Source organism: Planococcus citri, chromosome 3 (assembly GCF_950023065.1).
Source record: "Planococcus citri chromosome 3, ihPlaCitr1.1, whole genome shotgun sequence".
Taxonomy (NCBI): domain Eukaryota; kingdom Metazoa; phylum Arthropoda; class Insecta; order Hemiptera; family Pseudococcidae; genus Planococcus; species Planococcus citri.
The window spans coordinates 46,307,438-46,329,299 of record NC_088679.1 but is presented as its reverse complement, the minus strand read 5'-3'; the positions used below and the strand labels follow the sequence as shown (position 1 = coordinate 46,329,299).

Genomic DNA, 21,862 nt, shown 5'->3' with positions numbered 1-21,862 from the left:
GTAGCCGATGTATTTACGTATATGAAGTGTTTGAATAAATGTCTCATTTCGAGAGCTAGATCACGCTTTTAATATCTGAGCTAATTTGTACCACTAAACCAATTCGTGCTAAAAGCTTTTACTTAGCTAATTCAAATAATGATACACAACTTATTATCACTTCATGCAAATTATGCTATGTAAATGTCATATAAATTGATAACATCGTCAGTTGTGGAGCTTGCCCTACAAACTGAAGTGCTTAATTGAAGGGTCCGCGAGAAGAACTGGGTAAGTCCACTTTTTCAAGTTTAAAACTATTGCGCTTTAAATATTGAAAATGGTCCCTTGCAGTTGCGTGTACATTGTACAATCATATGTATCATCCGCGATTGTAACCATAGGTATTGGAATTTCAAGATGAAATATCCAGATATACATAATTATAAAGGCTGTTGATATTAAGAGTAAAATGTACATTGTACAGGGGTTCAATTTTTTGTAGCCCCAAATTTTTGAATCCGAGTAAAAATTAAACGAATTAACAATTCACCATTCGAAAAAGTTGTTTCGCTTTTTTTTTAAGAGCATCAATTTTCTTACTCTTTTTGATTGGTCCGAGTGGGATGTTTTGTCATTTCCTGTTATTTTCTAGATGAAGGGTCTCATAGGTCTACATTGTAGGCAAAAGTGTCGGGTTCAGAGATCTTGAATTTTCTTGATGGATCTACAAAGTACAGATCTTATAATGTGGTACAAATTTCGATTTCATTTTTTCATTTTCATGTTTGAACAAATGGAGCAAATAAGGAAGTCGATAGTTGGAAATATTTTCTCGATGATTATGACTTTTGGTTAATCGTTTGGTAAACCTGGTGCTCAAAATGAATACGGATTCACCATTATTACTTAGTTTCTTCAAATACTCGACTTTGTAAATGATTTTTTTTCAGTCATAGTATTATCTAATAAGTAATTTAAAAGCGGTTGTAGTGAAAAAGAAACTCAATTCATCAAATAAGTAGAAATGAAGACGTTTAACTGAGCGCGGACAAAATGAGTTAATTAAATCTTTTGATTTGAACGAATCTACAGAACGTACGTACGTTCGTACCCCTGCCTATCCAATATCTACAATTATAATAGCATTTGCAATGAACACAGTTTGCTAAACTAGAAAGTGTACGTTCGTCCACTTTGTTCTGTATTATGTCAATGTTATGAATGATGGTCGATTACCTGCGAATAACGGGGTTAGGTAGTGTTTACAGATATCGGCTATTTGGCCGTATTGCCCACCACGACCGAATACTATAATGACGTAATAATTATTATCCGAGGAAGCTATGTGTCTATGTAAGTGTGTACAAGTACCTATACCTAAGTGTGCTTAGGCTGTGCAATATTGTACCGATCTTGGACGGGAAAAGTTAGTAAATCAAGGCGAGAAGAAAATTGATTTGATGGTACCGGAGGCGACGCCATGAACCGCAGGCAGGCGTTTTAGGTTACCCAACAAACGTAGCTAGTAGAATTTTATGTGTACTATGCAGATGCGATATTTTCAAATCACCTACAGAACGAAAAATCGTGATAGCTTAAAATTTTCTTGAAATGACATCAAGTACGCGACGCTGCATACGTATAACCTATTTCAAGACACAGCAACAATTATCGACTAAACAATAACAACAACGTGTATAACCGCAAACTTTTATAAATGATAAAAACGTGTTGAAGTCACGGAGGAGGTCGTAGTACGTTATATACACCTAAATGGCCTTCCTACAGGGCGAAGTTACCAGGATAATGAAAATAACATATATTTCCCACGGCAAATAGGCTAAAATCGACGCTTTATCAAAACTCGCCAGCTCCTAAGCCAAGTTCAATGCAATTCGTGATCACGCGCCGCTAAATGACAGCGTATTGTTTTTTTTTCGCTCTTCGTCTGAAACAAATGACCTAAATGATCTTCCAACATCTCTGGCTAAATGATGATTTCATATTATCAAGATGCATGCCTAACCTTCGATGTTATTTACGCACTTTATGTGTAAGGTATCAGGTGAATGGGAAGTGTTACTCGTATTTCCAAGGCGGAAGGGACGCAGGTTTCAATGGAAAAGAAATCTATCGAGTTTTTAACTCATTTGGTGCGGTAATTTTGCCCATAAGATACCAAAACGTATACATTCTATCGGGTAATAAATATGGAAGTCGATTTTTCAAAACCAGCTTTGTTTATTTTCACCGTTAGCTTATCCGTATGTAGGTACTTCTGGAGCCGAGATATTGGAAAGAAAAATGCTACGAGTAGGTACTGGTATTATTCCATTTGTGTATTACTACCGGCCATGATGTAATAAATCGTCGTTGCTACAATACGTATGTAGGTATATGTGTATGCTTTTTTCGAAATGGGATATTTTGGTTAAGCGTACACTGTGCCATTGAACCGGCCAATATATTTACGAACTAATAAACCTGTTTTAACATTCAGGTATACTTTACTATAAGATACCTAGAGCTCTCGATATCTTGATGTGATTTGAAAATCATCCATAATAAGAAAGAATTCTAGTTTGCCTACCGACGCGATTCGATGATAATTTGCGATAGATTAATATGACATCGAATACATAAACTTACCGCTCAGCGAGGATTGGATTAAAAATTCGATACGTTTATCTTACTTAATGGTGAAAAAATATTATGTCAATATCGATGTACCTATGTACTAAATGTGGGAAACTTTGTGTGCTTAATTTCGAATCTTCGGACTGGAATTTTTTATTTCCAAGTCGTGCTATTGTCGTGCTTACACGTTAAGGTCAATGTAGAGTACTTTACTCGATGGTCTGTTGGGAATGTCACCTGTACTTGAATTACAATCGAACGTTATTTATATAGTATTTCTCAAGAAACCCATTCTTTTCTGTTTTCCTTTCATCGGCGCATAAAAAAATTGTTTATTATGTTTGCTTTGGAAACACACGTAAAATAAATAAAACTCGAAGGTCTATTTTTTCACTGTTTGTTATTCTCGGTTCATTGAAACTGACAAAATAACGTTTCCAATTCTCAGGTGCTACTGACTGATTCGATTCTATTTTTCCCCTTTGCTTACCTGTGTATAGATAGGTATACCTACTAGGTAGGTACTGATAATAATAACAAATTTTCCAAGTTATATTTTGTAATGGAAGAGCCGGTTGATTTCATTTCTTCATAGATTGTTCAGTAATGTTGAGCTTGGGTTACAACGACGCCCAATTTTGAAAAGACAAAATGGGATTTTCAGGGTAGAAAATATATGCAGTTGGAGAGGGGAGAAATTTCGAAACCTCAAGGATCTGATCTACATGTTGATGTATCGGTCCTCTTATTGTTGATTTATTCGAATCGCATTGTCGGTAGTGCACCGAGGTTTTTCGAGGTCAAACAAAACGGAAAACTATTGGTACACAGTTTTCTCACCTCCAAATAGCTAAAGAATTTTTGAAAAAATCTTTCCTATATTTTTTTCGGCACAAAGCTGCGTGCACAAAATACCTATAATCGGTGTATTTTTCATCTCAATCGAAGCAAAATGATGCATCTCGAAAATGACATAGAATTTAATGCGTTCATAATGAGAGTAATCACAAGTGGTTTTCTCAATTACCAATAATACCTTAGCCTTGTATTTACAGAAATAATAATGTAGATTATTGAAACCCTTTAATTTGTTGACCCTGCGTTTGACTCGCACACCTGTGTAACACTGTTTACTATTCCGGAATAATTGTTTAAACGGTTAGTAACAGCACGCCGGATGATTACATGTTTTACACGATTGATCATTATCGCGAATTTTTATCGTGATTGTGACTCCTCCAAAGATGCTAATACTCGTATAATATCACATTTTCCTCATGATATTCGAGTGTAAACCTTGACTAACTACCTTAAATCTTAATCATCCTACGAGAAAAACGTGATGTTTTGTTTTCTTATCACTTCTATGGTATCGAGTTTGAATTGAATTATTATAGTGTTGGGTGTTTTATCCGAAAATGTACCGCAAATTATTTTTCATTATTGTTAAAATGAACAAATTTCGACGCCTATAGTTACCAACCATACCAATTCCAAATAAGGATTAGGTATAAACTCAATTCAACGCTGACGATGGCATACTCGTATGTATGAGGATGGGTTTGAAGCATCTTCTTGAGCATTTGAATGTTGAAAAAATCTTAAAATCTCAGATCTTAAGCAATTTTTGCCTTTGTTTGGCCGTTACTTCTTTCAGAGTTTTCTTGTGTCTCTTGAATTTGGAGTTGAAGTGAAGACGTTAAAAACTAATGCTCAATGGTTCATTATTAATCCGAAGCATGTATAAGATCTCTGCATAATGTGTAGCTAGGTAGTAGGTACCTTTTAAATCTGTGTACAAAGTACATACTTTATTTTCATTTTCGTTATTACAACCGCAGTCTTATCCTTCTATTAAGATAGCAAGATGATTTTTTCCAGTTTACGATAATTTATGCATAATAAAAGAGTAATATACTCTATAAATCCATTAATATAATTATCAATTAGGCTCTTTGCCAGTTTGGTTATTTATACCTATAATATGCATTATGCGGAAATATTCCAGTGGCGAGAAGAGTATGCTGATATATGTATCTTACCTCTAGTACGTAGTTGAATAGCACCAGGCGTATCCCGGATAAAATGATGATGCATTTTAATGACACGGTGTATTTCGGTAACTCGTCGAAAACGATACTCGTATATATTGTGTCAACTTTATACCATCTTCCAACACTATATATTATAGTTAATTTTCATATTAACATGTACATAGGTTAAACGACACTTTTTTTTATTACCAGGTGTTGTTTGAACTGAGTTGAATAATTGATGAATAGTATCACAGCACGATTTATGTACGTAGAGTGCATAATCCCCAGTAGTCTATAGTCTATATACACGAGCTTTCAACGTTACCGAAATCTAAATCATTCGGACGCCTTGTTCGCTGCTTGAAAACTCATTGAATTCTCACGATATAATAATAAAAATGTATGTATTAAACGTACGTGCAACTGGTTTAGTAAATTATTAGGTAAATATTTGCGCATTGGACGCTCCAACGTGATCGTTTGTTCCGGATAATCAAGCGACTTATGGTCTCACATTGATCGCTATCTCGATCAGACGTTGTTAATGAGATAGAAAATGTGTTCCCGAATTTCAAGGGAACAAAAACATTGAGTTACTTCCGTGCTCATTTGATATCCATCTTTTAACTAATTGTCTGCAAAACTGCAACGTGAGTAATGGTTGATTCGTCTCTTGTAAAATACAAAAAACTCAGTCGGGTTTCTCTTTCGTTATATTTTGTGTTTAAGAAATGACTGAGTTTGAATTCGATTTTCGTCCAATTTGAAATTTAAAATCAGAAGAATTGGATAAGTTATTTTAAAAAAAAGAAATTTTATTTTTTGAGGTGCATCAAGAAGAATTGAAGGAGGGAAGTAAGACATGGCCACAAAAATATACAATTTTTTTCTTTTTTTTTTAGCTCATATGCAACTTTTCTTAACTGTTTGAAAAAAAAATTTTTTTTTTGAAAATTCTTCAGAAGATCTTTATTTATTTATGAAAATGAGTTTTGTCAAGTTGTTTGGGTGAGGCACAAGCTGATTTATATGCATGAAAACATCGGATTAGTTTCTCAACTAGTAGGTAATGTTTCAGGGATGAAAACGCATAGTTGAAAATTCAAATATGATTGATAGAATATGACATTAGTATGAGTTGATGATTTCCCAATTTTTTTTTCGAAACCAAACATTCCAAGAAGGCTTGTTTCAAGCAAGTGAAATTGGAAATTTCCAAAAAAAAAAATTTGAATGTGTTTTCAATTCTCATTCGGTTTATCTCGGAGAAAGCTTTCATAAAAACTGAAAAAACGTTTTAATGAAGAAAAACGCACAAATTCGTCAGCCAGTCTGCTTAAAGCACATATTCAGCAAAAAGATCACATAGCGTGAATTTGATTTTAGTTAGTGGCAGTACGTTAATTTGAAAGATGATTTTATTTTAAAAATGTTATTTGTTCCAAATGTAAAAGTTGTATACAGGTACATTTCCTTGTATGAAATTACTGAATAACTACTGCATTTTTTCAACTCGCGTACTGGGTCATTGACATATTCTTGTCACAGTTACATCAAGGATATTTCATCCAAATAGGAAAACACCGTTGGATTAATTTTTCTACACGTACGCGACCTATGGTAATAATGATTCAAATATAAAAGATAGGCGATCTATCAACAAATAATCACGTCACCGTATCGTCATTTAACCGTACGCATGCAGCTCAACAGTGCGTTTGTTATATGCATTATTATGTAAGCTTCATCCATCTCAACTATTCTATTGGATTTGAGTAAAAAAAAAATAATCTTAAAATCGACAGTCACTAGTCAGTCAAGTAGATAGGTATTCCGGTAACTAAACGGAATCATGAGATTTGAACACTTCTTAAAACAACGATTAACTAAGTATGTAGGTAAAGGTACGTAAAGTCCGTAATACCCTTTGACTTATAGTAAGTTGATTCGACGACATCTGAGGGCGAATAAATTATTTTTCCAATCTTTCTCCATTTCTCACCTTTTGTATGACTTCTGTATACTTAGGTTATTCTAATCAAAATCTCACGCGATGTGGTCGACTCTAAAATTATGTAATTTTACACCTTCAAATCGAATAGTGTCGATTGATGGCGTTTTTTAATGTATTTACTACCTGATATCTACTATCTACCTTGTGTACTTGTCCCATAAACAAAATTGAAAGCGATCCTTTGCATACTTATCTACCAAATCTACCTGATGTGCTCGCTTTTAGCCGCGTTTGCATAATTATCATACCTGCATCCACACGTTCAGTCACCCAGTGGTGGTCATTTTATTTAATTTTCATTTCACCACTAATGAGAAAATTTGACGGAAATATGAGACGCGTATTATGTTAATTGTAAATAATTACGCCTTATCATTTGAGCGAAAAAAATTAAGCCATAAATATTCATGGAATGTAAATAAAAAAAAAACAAAAACGCGCGCGAAATTACTCGTTTTGTTAAATTTTGATTTTAAATTGATCAGTCGTTAATTTTTAGTTATAATGTACATGTAACAGATATTTATGCAAATTTTAGCGGCGCGTGTTTCATAAAAAATTTTCAAATCGCATAAATAATAAATAGCATTTAATACTGGCATCCTTCTAATCTGTTTACAAGATTCGCATGTAGGTAGCTACAGCTAGGTACAAACTACAAAATTACCAAATTTATCCTTAAATTTATTATTTATCGAGTCGAAGATGCATTCATTGGCGAAATAATTTTTCAACGTCTGAATATACCTATTTGTATATTTTTTCTTTTATTGTACTAAACTAGTTATATAGGTTAAGTTCGAGTATTTTAAAAAGCTGTGTCACATTTAAGATTTATTACACTTGTGTTAAATTAGTCACTAACGCTGTTCTATTGATTTTTCCAGGTGTTGCATTATATTTTGATAGTCTCGTTGCCTCAGGTAAGATATTATATATTTAGGTATTATAATAAGGTGTTTTTTTTTTTTGAAAAATTGGAAGGGGGTTATTATACTATCAATAAATTTCGTCATCTTTAAATTATGTCATCTTCATTGTGTAGCGCAGCTATTAAATAATATGACGTCGATGTAACCTAAAATGTGGTCATCTAAAGTACAAATATAAATGAAGACGATTGTATTTTGTCGGTGAGAATTGTGAGAAGCGTTTTTTATTATTATTCTTTCTTCATTTTAACATTTATTATCTTGTGAACAAACAGGTAATCTGCTCAAGTTTTCGTAATCGCGAATTCTTATTTTTCAATATCATGATCATGTTTGTGTACATGGAAAGTTCACGTATGAAAATGAGTTCCTCTCTAAAGGATAATATGTTCGCCTGGAAGGCGTTCTAAATAAGCTTACGATTTACTGAAGTGAAAGGGAAAAAAACGCGCATTAATTTTGGTCGGGTCAGAATTGAACGAATTTTTTTAAGGCTCCTGGAAATCCAAGTGTTGCAGTACTTCCCCGCACCGATCCCTAGTTTCATTGCGATACCATTTTTCCCTGTACATTTTTCTTCCAATTGCTGAAAAATTCGTAAATGTGCTGAAACTGAAATATTTCAGCTCTAAAAATTGAGAAACACAGTTTTTTTCAATTTTATGATTCGAAATATTTTTTTTTTGTTTAAGATTTTCATTTGGAAGTTGATTTGTATTTCAAATTCCAATCAAATCAATTTTCTTGCGAAGAATCCTTTTTTTAAAAATGACGTGAAATAAATTGCCTACCCAGTTTGCCGTAAATGCGTATCTTAAAATAAGGATGTGGAGATGAGGGAGGATGTTTTGGACAGTTGCTGGTTTGAGACGAGTTGGTTTGATTTTTTTTGACGGGGTTTTCCCTATTATGTGGCAATGTCGTACCACAACTGATATTTGACAACGTTTACCAGATACCAACTCGTGTGATAAAAATATTTCAGCTTTTGTTTTGAAGTGCTGTTTTTGGAAAAAATTTTCGTCTCACATTTTGAGCTCCTGAAAAATAACTGTGAGGAATTTCGTCAAGAGCCCAAGTAAAATGAAATCTCTGATTCATTCTCATCAATAATCACTAATTACCTTTTCGTGAAAAGCTGGTACTTTTTTCCCCACAGCCAGTTTAAGTAGAAATGGCATAGTGGGGATGTTTTGGACACTGCGATAAATTCTTGTTAATTTGTTATGTTTGGGTGTAAGAATACCTCAGTTTTATCCGACAAATTCAGGAAAGACTTTTAATGAGTCTGGAATGATAAATGCTAATCAAGAACGATTTGAAGTTGCCTCCTGAAAATATGTCGATTCGAGCAGGCCAGCACTGGCTGAAAAATATGGCATAAAAAAGTCGACTCTTCAACATTGCCTCGCTAATATTAAAAACAATCCGAGTCAACTGAAATTGTGTAAAATTGTGGACAGATTGTGACAATTGATTTCTAATGGATTGAAATTTGGGATTTCCAAAAATAAACATTCAAAAAAACGTCTTTTCTCAGCATGTCCAAAACATCCACCCAAAATGGTGTTTTTTCAAAGTGCAATGGTTTGTTCAGTTTGCAACTTAGAAATTTTTGTAGTTAGTCAAAATGTGCGCATTGAGATCCTCTTTCAAATGAGAACAACCCCACCTTTTTAGGTGTTTCCTATCGCTTGCAATTTCAAATCAAAGAAAAGTATCTAAAACATCCTCCCTCTCCCCTACATAAAGTAAGATGTTGGCGCGTCATTTTAGCATTGATCTGATTTTCATTGGTTAAAGTTTCTTAAATTATTACCTAACAATTTTTATGAAGAAAAATGAGAAAAATATATTTTTTCTGAACAGGTGCACACCACGCGACATTGCCAAAAACGATTTCCTAATATTTTGCAAAAAACCCCAGTTAGTCGATTCATTTCAATTTGGGCGTCGAATAAGTCAACAGTGCTAATTTTGGACTTTCTCCGAAGGATTCAATATTGTATTTTGAAATCGAGGTCTACTCGCTGATAATCGACTAGGTACCTATCTAATTATTTTCGATCAAGATCCAAAGTGACCCTCTCTCTCCAATTTTCACATTTGAAACCTACTAATATTTGCCTGCAAACAGGTAGAATGCTGACATTCTTGAAATGAAAAAAATCCCGTTAAAAATACACGTCGAAATTGATTGTTTATAGGTACGTTGTTGTATAACTGGAAACATTCGGTGATCGAATTAATAATTATTTCAAAATACACCCAGCTATAATCTAGCTTACGAAATGATCGCGAAACCCTAATACGTATCACCGTACGTACTTATAGCTCGTGTTAGAAATATAACTAATAGCTTCGCGGACCGGACCGTTAATAATACATCCGCGATGAGCAATAGTAGCAACTTGTTGTCTCTGAGGCGTGCCACGACATCGACACAAACCACGTGTATGAAGTGTGGGAGTTGGGCGATGCTAGTTTCGGGTTCAGGCAGACTGTGTTGAGACAAAGCCACGTTCTAACATCACACCGTAAACGCCATTTGTCAAGTTGCCAGACTACTGTTATTCAAATAATGTTGTTATAGGTCATAAACTTATCAATCTGCTCGCCATCGAAAGATTCCGGCGTGTTGCGATCAACAGGGGTACTCTACCGATATTATGTGTACATATTGAGACTGAGAGTGAGAAAGTGAACAAAAATCATTTGAAATCGATACATCAACTGAATCGAGATACTTTTTCAATATTATGTTTATCACGAATGATGAAAATTCACTTTCATATTATTCATCGAAATGTATAACTCTTCCACCATAATACCATACACAAACACATACTAAGTAGTAACTCGTAAACCGGTCTCATATGCATGAATCCTTAATGCACCATTCGTCATATCGAGATTGTCTCCTTTTAGCGAATCAGATCTAATGGATGATCTATCTAAGTATAAGTTTTTGAATGATTCTGAAAAGTAATGTTCTTCGAGTAATGAATATTCGAAGTGTTAATTTATGGAATGCGAGAAAAACGAAAAGTTACTACAAGTGCGAGAAACGACGTTTTATGTAACTTTACAGTCATCTGTCTACCTGTTGTGTTACGCACTAAATTTCCCTTTCATGTACGAATAAAAAAGCATTTTTTTTTTTTACGTTTTAATGACTTATTTTTTTTACAATTATGGCGATCACCGAATGCATCGTTATGCGTGTATTACAAATTATCGTTTATCACTTTTTTTTTTCATTTTACCAAATGACCCAGTTTCCGTGCTTCATAACAATGCTTAAGATTTTAATTATTGTAAATCATCGAATTAGTCTGAATAATTACATGTCGGAAGCGACCGCAGGTACCTAAACGAGATCTCAGCTGATTTCTGTGTTGTTGTGGTACGCGTAAGCGGCGATTGGATGACGATGATTAAGTCAGAAATCAACTGATATTGTCATCTTTTCGTGAACTGTAATACTTTTAAAATTGGTTACAATGTTGAAATTCCACATTAACCTTTATTATAATCGTCTTATCAAATATGAGGGGAAATCGTCGCTCAATGAGTCTTTTCGGTAAACTAAATATCTTGAGATTTTTTTGTTTTCAAGATGCATTCCAAGCTGATATTGTTGATTTCATAGCACTTCGAGTGCTAATGGAGTGGTCACTTTTGATATCGCTCTTAATTTTTTGTCACTGTTTTCTTCGAAATCTAAGTATACTTGTTCTCTCCCAGTTTTTTCATTTATCAAAAAAAAAAAAAATACACGAAGTAGCATCTCTTATTTTAAAAAATGAGAATTTTCTGTGAAAATGATTTTTTGAAAATTTTAAATATATTCTCATAATTATGAAATAATAAAGAAGAATTTAAAATTTTTTAATTCTCTGGTCAAGTATTCTGAATTGGTGAATATGTCATTTGCAGGTCACATACCCTCCTACTGATGGAAATGATAATTAATTATTTTTTTTTAATACCCAATAGTTCAGAGTACGAATATCATTTCAAAAATTACGATCTACAAAACTTTACGAGTTGATAATTAAAACAAATTTCTGTATCAGAATGTAACTACATATTTCTTTACTTCTTTCAAAAAAAAAAACCTGCGCAATTTGAGATTAAGTCGAAGGCTTCTGATTTATAGAAATGAAAACTGAATTGGGCGATCTCAAAAATTTATGGAAAAAAATATAAAACCCCCTCGAAACTTCGGATTTCTTAGAACTGATGAAATTTTGTGAAGAGAGAAAGAGGTCGATATATTCCTGGAAAATGTTTTCCCATATTTTATTTGTACTTTATTTCAAGTTATGTTTTGCCTGGAAATATAGTCATTTGATTAAAAAAGAAAATGTGATTTCCAATAATTTTTCGAGAATTGGAAAATGAATTCGGGTTACTGAAATTTCGATTGCTGTGCATGGTTTTAAAAACACACCTATTTCTAGAAAATTGCATTAAAAAAAAAATTAGCGCCCATTTTCAAAAAAATGAAAAAAGACTTGAGAATTGAAACTTCTTGAAAAATTATTTGCAATTTCTCAGTAAAAATCCCTCCCTTCTCCACATAAAAAGTAGTAAGGAAGTTGAAAGTTCGCTACTTTATGAAATAAGTCAGAAAATATTTCAAAAGTTACAAAAAAAATGTTTCAATTTTTAAGAATTTTTTAATGTTTTATTCATCATTTTAAATGAGGTCAACGAAGCTTTTCGAAATTTTACCCCTTGGCGCTTTGACTCTTGGAAGAGAATATATTGAGGAAGATTTGAGAGTAGGTATAATTCGGAAATTTTTCTATTTGTAATGATTTTTTTTTGGACTTTTGGTGGGAGTACATTTTTTGTACAGTTTTCTTTGGAGAAGGTATAGCGCTGGTCTTTGCGTATTGAACAATGAACATGTTCATTAAACCGAAAAAAAATTATGAGCAGATAAGTTTATGAAACTGGGGAAATCCCTTTGATTCTATGACTATGTATTTGTTATCAGGAAGAAAACAAGTTGTAATAAAGATAACCTAAGGTATGTGTAGTGTACGTCTGTGTAAAGAAAATTCGCGATCTTCCCAAAGGCATACTTGAGCAATTTCGCGTTAAATTCGAATGTTGTAGCTGGTGGTTTTAAAAAAGTAAACCATTCTCATGTTATGACCCTTTAATTAGTTTGAATTAAACATTTGCGAGTATCAATGACAAAATTCGCATATAGATTTGGACTTGAAACACATCCTACAGCTATTGATACAATGAGCAGATGGCTAGATTGGCTACCTAGATTAGTAACACGCTTCAAAGGACCACCAACAAGACACCATTTGATGATTTATCGTATCCCGAAGCTTTGCGCTACCAAATTTGGTCTCTTACGTATCACGTTGATGCGTAATTGTCCGAGTAATAATTGATTCGTCGATCGGTCATCGATCAACGGACGCTTCCACTGCATGGAAATTTTTACTCATGTACTTAGCGATATACTGAAAAAGAAATTAATGAAAAATGCAGTTTTGTAATGAACCGTTATTTGCTTTTTACAATCTGGTTTCTACTCGACAAAAATTCGATTCACTTGAAACCGGAGAACCGATGTTTACCATAAATCGTAAATATGAAGCCGACAAAGACAGAATTTCTATAATCGAGTTAACAATGAGTGTTTACTTTCTATCGAGAACGTATGGACGTATGGAGCTAATTCATCGTCGTCGTATATATCTTAACAGCACCAAAAAAATTTACATGCTTACGTAATACGTAGGTCTAGGTATACATATAGTACACTACAGAACTATGAATACGAAACTAGTGCAACTGTTTAAGATCGAAAGCCCAAGGATTCAGGAAGTAGATTATAGGTGACAGCGCGCAATTCTTAATGCATTTACCAATGGCTACTTGATCAATGATTAATAGCGTAATTAAAGTCGAAACAGGTTGAATCTATGAAGATTTATAATCGTTGCTAATCGTAATCGATATAATATTTGAAGTATGATGAAAGTTTTATCCCAGTGAACCGGAAAACGCGAACTTTTGTGCGGAAATTTTGCGTTCGCGTTGCGAGAATTCGTATCGTATACCTTGATGCATTTTTTTGCGTCGATGTAGAAGAGAGTATTTTTCATCATTAGTTGGTCTGATAAGATTGGTTAAGAGAGGATTACATACTTCCATTCATGAATTAATAATAGATTCTTGCGTAAATCATAATATACAATGTCATTTGTTTACTTACGAGTAGGTAATGATAAGTTCCTTTTTGCTCTGATGAAAAAAAGTTGTACTCACCTGAAACAAAAAAAAAAAAAAAATCAAGTATCGATCTGCAGGTTGACAATCTTCTTATTTATGTACATACATAGAACATTCAATTCAAAACTAAAAAGTATTAAGCGCGCAGTTGACGCACATACAAAAAAAAATTGCTATGATTAATTTGAGCTGGTTGTGAATCTGCCTTTAAGTGATTCAAGGTCAATGAAATTTTGAATTCAAATTTATCTGATGGCTATTGAATTGAGTGAAGTGTGTGAAAGTTTACACAGCGAATCAGAATGAGAAAAGGAAAAAAATCACGATTAAATGGTTTGGAGATGACTTATTAAATCAGTTTCTTGAACCATCAATTTGAAAAACAGTGATGACAAAAAATTGTTGCTTCACCTTATAACCTCTATTGCTTGAAACTTGAAGGAGGATAGAATTTCATTTTTCGTTGACCATACTTACTGTTGGTTTTTATTTATTTTTTTATTTTTCAAATTTTCATCTTCTCTTTTAAAATTTTAATAAAGATTATGCTTAAATTCGATTTTTAATTCATCTTCGAGGCTTTAAATGACTAAAATCTGTACTTTTGATTGCAAATGATTGGTTGTTCGTTGATTAACCGGAAGACTTGTCATATTGTGCATAGTTGCTTTTTCAACAATTTTTATCGAATGATTGTTTCGTGATGGCATAAAAAATTAAACTTCGTAAAAATTATGGATATTCTGATGACTATTTGTTCAAAACTGTTATTGCATCTACGCTCGTTATTCTTATATACAGTCGAACAAAGTAGATGCATTAGCTTATTAAAAGTTGAAAATATATTTGATTAATTTCAAATAAAAAATGCATCAAAAATAATTTGACATTACGTAAAACCTGAAATGAAAGTACATACCGAACAGTGTGCGACTATTTGAAAGATAATGACATGAAACAGCAAAAATGTGTAGGTTTGCAAACCAATACGATGTTTGTTAGAAATGAAGGAGAATTGCTAGAAAAAATTTTATTATATTGTTTTTATTGTCAAACTTATTAATAGGAAGTGTGAAACTAAGATGCTATTAAAAAAGAAAAAAAACTGAATGTGTAATATAGATGTTTATTGTGCAACATGATTGTATGATTTTTGTTATTTTCTCATGTATTTTTTATTTTAACATCCGTTACAAAAGTTAATTGATTGGGAAAGAAATTTCGCATACTTTTCTACACAGACGCAGCGTTTAGTCTTCATCAATTAACATTTTTTACATAGCTGATGTGAGTTTTGAGAATATTTGATTGTTAATTACTATCTCGAAAGATCAAGAATCTGAAAAGGAAGTGTGTGTGGTGTGTTTTCTTAAATTAAAATATACATTCTCGAAAATTTACAAATCTTTTGGATTTAAAAATCAACCATGTTGGAAACTAGAATACGTAAGTAACCTAGTTTTTAAGCATTTTGCAAATGCATTTAGAATCATCGTACACGATGTAGAAGTATGGTTGGTATCACGATTTTTTCATTAAAGAAAAAGAAAAAAAAATATAAAAAATTTAAACGAAATGAAACCACCTAAAATGAAATACGGGAATAAAATACGAATCGATTAATTGAATGATCTGGATCTTTTCAAGCCCAGATTCCGAATCACAAAGTTGAAGCTGAATTTTTTGGTTTTTTCTTGAAGTGCATACTTACTTATTTTAAAACCAATACCTCTTGAGAAAAATGAATGACCTTGTAGTGGTAGGGAATTTTATGCTCTACAGTTTTGTTTTTTTACATTTTTTTTTTTTTGTAAAACTCTTAGTGTTTTCTAAAATTTGATTTTTGTGATGCTGAAGTAAAAAAAAAATTGAATTTCAAACAGTCACGATTTGAAGTTGAGCTTTTCAAGTGTTGCCCAAAATATCTTGAAAACAATTCCATAGAGAAAAAATCTATTTATTTATGGAAAATTGTAATCTCCACAATTCTCATTGAATTTCTGTAGTTTTTCACTGATTCAAAATTGAGAGTAAAAATTTTAGCTGAGGTATCAGGAAGCATCTTTCATCAGATGCCGCTCATTAAAAAATACCTTGCAGATCTTGAGCATTACTGTTTGGATTGGTAGAGGTACTGTTTATTAGAAGTACATACAAGAAAAGGTTGTGTGTGGTTTAATTTGTTTAATTTTCTTCAACATTTTTTCTTGAGATGATATTTCATCAGCCCTTGTTTTTTCTCCTTTCAGCTTGTTATTCTTCTGAAGTTCGGTAACCGTTTCCAAAATTTATTATTTTGATTGCTGTAGTAAAAACGTAAGGCTTTGCCAAGAACTGCTTTTATTCCACCAAAATGACACTACTTTCTTGTTTCTCAAAGATTAGCCTATTCGCTGGTAATGTTGTGGGTCTATGTTGGGTACATTACTCTTTGATTAATTTATCTTACACCATACACGATTACAGATAATGCAAATTAGACTGGAAGAAATTGGGCGAAATGAAAGGATCATTAAAAAGCCACCACGAAAAATTTTTATCGCTTATTTCAAGCGTTTAGTAGTGTTATAAGCATGAATTTGAATATGGTAGTAGGCTTATATGCTACTATAATCGACTTAGTAAGATGATTAATGGGAGTTACTTAGTAAGTGGCGTGCGTCAGTGAAATAAAACTTTTTTTTTTGGCGCAATAATAGTTAAATTTCCCTTTTCTAACGTTTACTCGTTTATTGTATGGATGTGCCATTTAAATTGACATAATTTTTATGTGCAGCAATGTAGCCTAATAATCAGATTGAACGATATTAGACAGAATTAATTGTTATAACTTTTACGCTCGTTAATTATAATTCTTTTTAAAGCGATCGAATTTATTATTTATGCGGTATAAAGTACACAGGAGTTACTATGTTTATAATGATTATGTAACTCGAGTAGGTACCCCAAATCACTCCTACATTACTTTAACCGTGCGTGAAGTATTATTTGTGCTTTGTTGCACCGCATCGCGTATGTGTAAGTAGACTTGGTATGTGTAGTACCTACATTAAATGAAAAATAAAACACGATTGCTCAAATCGAATAGTTACCGCAATTTAGTGGGCAACGTGTCAGTACAATTGAACATGCGGTTAATATTCCAGTTAATTAGCAATTTTAACAGATCACTTGATAAATGATGTGGCAGCTTAAGTGATACTAACGATTAAGCAGAATGAGAACTTTGAAAAGTTATCGGTGTCGAAAAATTATTACATAAATATGAGGCTTTTATTTTTTTGGCTTTGGCTATTGAAAAAGAAAATCAATTCGTTTGTCAGGAGGGTAATTAAAAATTGAAAAGTAGTCTAGGCAGTAAACGAAGATTGCACTAGTATAATAATTGTCAATTAAAGTTACACATTTTCTTTGGCTTTTTACCGCGTTCATTAATATGTACTACGGACGGAAGACATTACGTACGCATGGTAATCTGGGTAACGGACCTTTTTTTTCTCTCTCTCCATCTTGTTGTCTATAGGCAAGTAATAGGTATACGTATGTAGTATGTACATACAATGTACATACATATATCTACTACTAATACATTACACATATTATTAGGTACCATTTTAGGTGCCAGTGTACAAACAGTAGGTACACACTCCATAACAACGTTCTATAGTTTATGAATTACTTTCTAATTACGTATTTAAAAAATCTCACAGCTTGCATTCTACCATATTTTAGATTATTTAAAACGGTATCTGGCGTAGTTAGTGGAAGCGATCGTGTGCGGTGAAATGGGCCAAAGCGTGACCAATGTATTGGTTAACTCTGCCACAGCGGACGCTATAGTATATGGTCAAGGATGAATACCGTGTGGTACATGAGCTTAATTAAAAAGGTGCAGATTTTAACGTCCGTTCTTTTTAATTTAGCATTTTCAAATAAATTAGTCGGAATATCTCTTAACGTCTTTTTATATTATGTGGGAGACGGCTTAAAATGGCAGACTAAATAAATCATTGGAAATGGAGCACGCCGCGCCGCACTGGACCGCTATTGCGAATATTCCTATGGGAGTTCGTCAAGGAGACGTCGCGGAGCCAGAGAATTATGAATGAGTCGAGTAGGCGATCACATACGTATATATTTCATCGCCTTGAGTGATGTTTCGCGCGTATTCGATCCGACAGTTCAATTTTTGGAGCAGAACGATACCTATCCGCAAACCAAGTGCGACAGGTATTTTCCCAGCAAAAATGCTCGACTGATGCTGATGGTTCAATGAGCTTGGAAAAATTCTTCTCAACTTGATGTTTAAATTCGTTTACGAGATTCCAAATGAAGCATACGTTTCCAAACTGCACCAAGTCCAAAAAAATATTGATACGAAATTCATGGTACTTAGTACAGCTTGGAAACGTAGAAATGATCCAAATTCCAAATTGGCTGATTTTTTGATATGTTGTAGCCAAGACCCTTGGACACAATATATAAAAAAATCAGCCATTTTGGGCTGCTACTTCATGCTATATGGCGTTGGAATCTCCGAAACCTTGAAAATGGACTTATTGCAGTTTGGAAACGTATACTTCAAATTCATAATACGCACGTCATAGGTAGACTAGACTTGAATCGATAAGTTTGTACGTACGAGTGTATTGTGATCGTTGAGTCAATTAGTTGTGAGCTGATTAGTGAAATTAAACTAAGAAAAAACTGGTGTTACTGAATGTGGAACCTTCAAAACCTATCGACTTGAATTAGGCTGAAATGTGGCTCCCTGAAAGAACATTTCTTCATCTCAAAACTAAATTTTGAAAATCGGCTCGAAAATGGTCAAATTTGATGAGGATGGGAAAAGTTAAGTCGACATTGACATCTAGACTCAATTTCAAATTTTCGTTTCAAAATTAACTCTTTTTATGATGATTAATTTGCAAATGGGCTGTTTCTGCCAATTTTCGAGGAAGGGAACTCCATGATTTTCTATAGAAATTTGCAGATTTTTTAAATTACTGCATTTTTTAATGGTAAAGCATCCTTTTGAAACTAATTGTTTGTAGTTTTTTTTTTAAATTTCCGAAATGAACTTCAAATAAAAGTAACTTTTGAGTTTAAACCCAGTCAAACTACATATATCGAGGTAACCTTCGCAACTCGCCATCTCCGGATGTCATCCAGACGTCAGAACCAAATTTTGAGCTGCCGAAGTTGATTTTTCGATTTTCCTATGATATTAATTTTCTACAAAAAGTGTTAATATGGAAATAAAAATCTGAAACTCGATTCGTGTACTAAAGTCGACCCATGAACATCGATTGTTGCCATTTTCAAGCCGATCTGGAGCTTTCTGTAAAAACTGAATTTTCTCCAAAAATTTCAAATCGCTCCAGAAGGCGATGAAATTAACTTTGGGTGCTGAAAATTTAATCCTGTTGTGAGTTCGACATTCCGAATCGATTGATGTAGTCGAATCGAAAATTTATGGCGATGAGTGGAAAAGTAAGTAGGTAGGTAATAGGTATATTTTTTTACGAGTTAAAAATCTCAATTTCAAAAAAAATTTCAAATCGTCAATTTTTGCAATAAATTATTCGAAACTTCTTTTACCTCGTAAAGTCGACTTCTCGAATCGATTGCCATCAATTATGGGTCCATCTTTTCTCTAGCGATTTCAAATCCTTTCAGAAGGCATTTTAGGTAATCAACTTTGGCTGCTGAGAATTTAATCCTTCCTTGTTCAACATTCCGAATCGATTTGCAGAAGGATTACGCACATCGCGATCATCCTCGTACAATCCGTTTCATTTCCTCCCTCCCTCATTCTCAAAAATGGCTCTCACGACCTCTAATTTTTTCGAAGGGGTGACCTTTGTTCCACGCCCGGAACCCCAAATTTCATGAGAGTCTCTAGTTTGAACTACGAATATATTCATCATTATCTACGTTAAATGTTCAAATATATTTACCAAATATCAGCTCTCTGACTACCATTTCAAGCTAAATCAAACAAGTTGAAATCTCTATTAAAAAATTACCACGCCAGTCTTTCAGATGCAAAAAGAATACGTCAAATGGGATGTATTGCCAACATTTTAATAAGAATTTTTCACTTGTCAAGAAGCGAGAAAAACTGATAATTACGAAAGCGATGTTTAATTTTTTGACCTTTTTCGCACGAATACGATAACCATGACAGGTAGAGCGTTGAAATTTAAAAAGAAAGCCTGAACTTTTGAACTCCAGTTATAACGTATAGGTAAAGGTATGATGAACATATTATGCCCTTAATTTATAAAAAACTTAATTAGCGAAGTATTTCTACTTGTTTCCTTTTAAAGTTGACGATATTCGTGCGCGTATTCGTCAACAAACGTTACGTGAATTTGAAGTTTTCGCGGTATTGCTGCTAGGGTAAAAAAAAAAAAAAAAAACAGGCGTCCAGCGCAACATCGGATTGATTCCAAAACAACGGAGCAGAGGTGTTTGAAAACCTGTTCAAATATATGGTTCGTTTACGGAAATCTTGCACAATCATAGCACTTCACACTCTTCTCACAGCTTTCAATTACTTATCACTGTCGATTTTCAAACGTTGCAAATTGTCAGAGAAAAGAAATGGTAACCGGCTGCGCGCTTCGTTTACTCGTACATCAGAATTTATGGTCATCATGAGCCCTTTAAAGCGCGCGTTAGCATCGAGAAATGGCGATTTTTTTTTAAAACAAATATTCAGTAATTGTATCATGGTCAACGAGATTAATTTTAAAATATAGTATCATACTACGACTCGGTGTAAGAAGCATAAGATATACCGTACACTGTGACTGCGAATATTGCACATTTGCGCTTTTAGCGATTGCGCGGTGGATGAAAATGAAACAGGTTTCCGTAATCGTTCACGCGTTTATACTGTATCGAATGTATGTGGCTGTGTAGTGTGTATAGTGTGTACTGCACACAATCTGTTCAATTGACCGCCGCTAACCATCAATTACCTGAAAATCGCCCGGCGAGAATTCAATAAATCACCGGTATTCAATATGAAGATAATTATTGTCAGATAAAGCCATTATCGGATTCGCCAATCGTACCTACACGTTTTAATACTTCTTAATTACAATAATTTAATTTTACACGCGAAATCTTTTCAAAGGTAACTAGTTGAAGAAGTTGATTGGAAGTTGGAACTGGTGAATATTATTGATTCGTATCTTATACAAACTTCACGAAATAAAACATATCCGAATTGTATACGAGTAGGTAAGCTATACGATTCTTGGATGTAGGTAAGATACTTTATGAACACCAGTTTGCTCCCTTTTTATCGCATACCGCGCGGCGTAAATATCTATACGAATAACGATCGTTATTTATTGCTTTGGTTTAATAAGAGTTTTCAAGTTTATTAGACCAAAGAACAGAAATTAAACGTGTTAGAAAATAACCAGGAAGACGATACACATTGAATCATCGGTGCTAAGAATTCTAATTATTGTACTTATACTTGTGTCGTCTGAATTAGCAACTTTCTGCAATTGCTATTTGCTCTGAGTTATATTGACAAGTGGTCGTCGAGAATGTGTCATTATAGGGTAAAACGATCTTTTGCAATATCTTATACAATATGAAGACGTTTAAAATTGCGTAAAAAGGAAATTTTATATCGGGGCTAGCACGGTGTGTCTTTTTATTTCAGTCGCATTCCAATGTAGTACAGGGCATTAATGATATAGTACCTTACCTACGTATCTTGGCAGGTATATCTAATTAGGTAGATATCCATAATGATTTGTTAACTTCTCATATTTTTGCCATGTAGAGGTCTGCGTTCAAGTGCTTTCTGCTCTAGGTAAACTTTTTGCTACTCTCACCTGGATTCCCCCCGAAATATGAAATTCAATCCCTGAAATTTTTGGTTCGTTTTTCCAAAATTCCAAAGTCGTTAACTTAAGCACTAAGTAACTTAAAAATTCTTCTACCTCATAAAGTCTCCCCCG

At 33.5% G+C, this 21,862-nt stretch overlaps 2 protein-coding genes across 4 annotated transcripts in view; one reads left to right on the top strand and one right to left on the bottom strand.

The window, feature by feature from the left end:
• LOC135838394 (centrosome-associated protein 350-like) overlaps positions 1-21,862 on the top strand; it is a 122,833-nt gene that overhangs the window by 32,811 nt on the left and 68,160 nt on the right. For 2 of the 3 annotated variants that reach the window (XM_065354004.1, XM_065354005.1), the window contains exon 3: positions 7,557-7,592. The exons of the other annotated variant lie outside the window; for it this stretch is intronic. The gene's annotated coding sequence lies outside the window, so the exon portion shown is untranslated. The remainder of the gene's footprint in view (positions 1-7,556; positions 7,593-21,862) is intronic. 3 annotated transcript variants of the gene reach the window in all.
• Positions 1-21,862, bottom strand: part of LOC135838396 (angiopoietin-2) — a 90,201-nt gene that overhangs the window by 32,384 nt on the left and 35,955 nt on the right. The gene's annotated exons all lie outside the window — the stretch shown is intronic.